Genomic DNA, 2,053 nt, shown 5'->3' on the forward strand with positions numbered 1-2,053 from the left:
ATATCTATATCTATATAGCTATATATATCTATATCTATCTATATCTATCTATCTATAGATAGATAGATATAGATACATACACACACATACACACACACACACATATATAAAGGAGCTGGGCTGCTAACCTCAGGGTCAGCAGTTTGAAACTACCAGTTGTTCCATGGGAGAAAGATGAGGCTTTCTGCTCCTGTAAAGATTTACAGCCACAGAAACCCTGTACAGGGTTGCTATGAGTAGGAATTGACTCCACAGCACATAACCACCACCACCATAAGTATCATGTTTGGCAAGGTGGAGGGTCAGCGAAAAAGAGGAAGACCAACAGCAAGATGGATTGGCAAAGTGGCAGCATCAATGGGCTCAAGCATGGCAACAATTGTGAGGTTGGCCCAGGACCCGGCAGTGTTTCATTCTGTTGTGCATATGAGTTGGTATGGACTCAAAGGCACCTAACAACAACAACAACAACCATATATATCTTAAATATGTGTGTGTGAATGTATGTTTGTATGTATGTGGAGTCCTGGTGTGATGCTGTGAGATAAAGCACTGGACAGCAAGGTTTGGTTTGAACCACAAGGTTGGTGGTTCAAACTCACCAGCAGTTCCTTGGAAACCCCATATAGGGTCTCTGTGAGACGGAACCACTTGACAGCACTTAACAATTAACAACAATGTGAGTGTGTGTTTGTATGTGTGTGTGTATGTTGTTGTTGGTAGGTACCATCAGTTGGTACCAACTAATAGTGACCCTATGCACAGCAGAACAAAACACTACTCCATAATGCGCCAACCTCACAGTCGTTGATATGCCTGAGTCCAATGCTGCTGCCACTGTGTGCCAATCCATCGCATTGGGGGCCTTCCTCTTTTTCTCCCGCCTTCACTCTACTAAACATGATCTCCTTCTGCAGGGACTTGTCCTTCCTGATACTATGTTCAAAGGACAAGAGACGAAGTCTGACCATCTTGGCTTCTAAGGACCCCTCTGGCTGTATGTCTTCCAACACAGACACACACACACACATATATATTTGTTGGTGTTAGGTGCCATCGAGTCGGTACTGACTCATAGAGACCTTACGCACAGCAGAACAAAACACTGCCCGATCCTGGGCCAACCTCACTACTGTTGACACGCTTGAGTCCATCAATGCTGACACTTGGCCAATCCATCTCACTGGGGGTCTGCCTCTTTTTTTCTGACGCTCTACCTTACCAAACATGATATCCTTCTCCAGCAACTGGTCCTTCCTGTCCAAAGTATGAGAGACAAAGTTTGGCCATCTTGGCCTCCAAGGAGCACTCTGGCTGCACTTTTTCCAAAATGGATATATTGGTTCTTTTGGCAGCCCATCGCACTTTCAATATTCTCCTCCAACACCAGAACTCAAAAGCATCAATTCTTCTAGGGTCTTCCTTATTCACTGTCCAGCTTTCACATGCATATGAGGTTACTGAAAATACCATGGCTTGAGTCAGGCACACCTTAGTCCTCAAACTGAGACACCTTTGCTATTCAACACTTTCAAAAGGTCTTGTGCAGTAGATTTGACTAATGCACTACGTTGTTTGATTTCTTGACTGCTGCTTCCGTGATATATACAAATATATATATATATTTATATATAGAGAGAGAATGCTCTAGTAACAGTGGTTAAGAGTTGAGCTGCTAACCTCAAGGTCAGCAGAAATTACCAGCCCTTCTGCAGGAGAAAGATAAGGCTTTCTGCTAGCTGGTTACAACTCAAAACAAACCTGTGTATAGGCTTTCAGAAAAGAGGCTGTTGGTTTGGAACTCCTACCTTGTGGTTAGCTGTCCAGTACTTAACCTACATCACCACACTAGGATATATACATACACACACACACACACATACTCACACACACAGAGTCCTGGTGTGGTGCTGTGATTAATGAGCTGGACTACAAGGTCAGTTTGAACTTCAAGGTTGGTGATTAAAGCCCACCAGCCATGCCTTGCAAACCCTATACAGGGTTTCTATGGGTTGGAACCAACTTGACAGCATCCAACAACAACAAATATATA

Source organism: Chrysochloris asiatica, unplaced genomic scaffold (assembly GCF_000296735.1).
Source record: "Chrysochloris asiatica unplaced genomic scaffold, ChrAsi1.0 scaffold00174, whole genome shotgun sequence".
Classification (NCBI taxonomy): Eukaryota; Metazoa; Chordata; class Mammalia; order Afrosoricida; family Chrysochloridae; genus Chrysochloris; species Chrysochloris asiatica.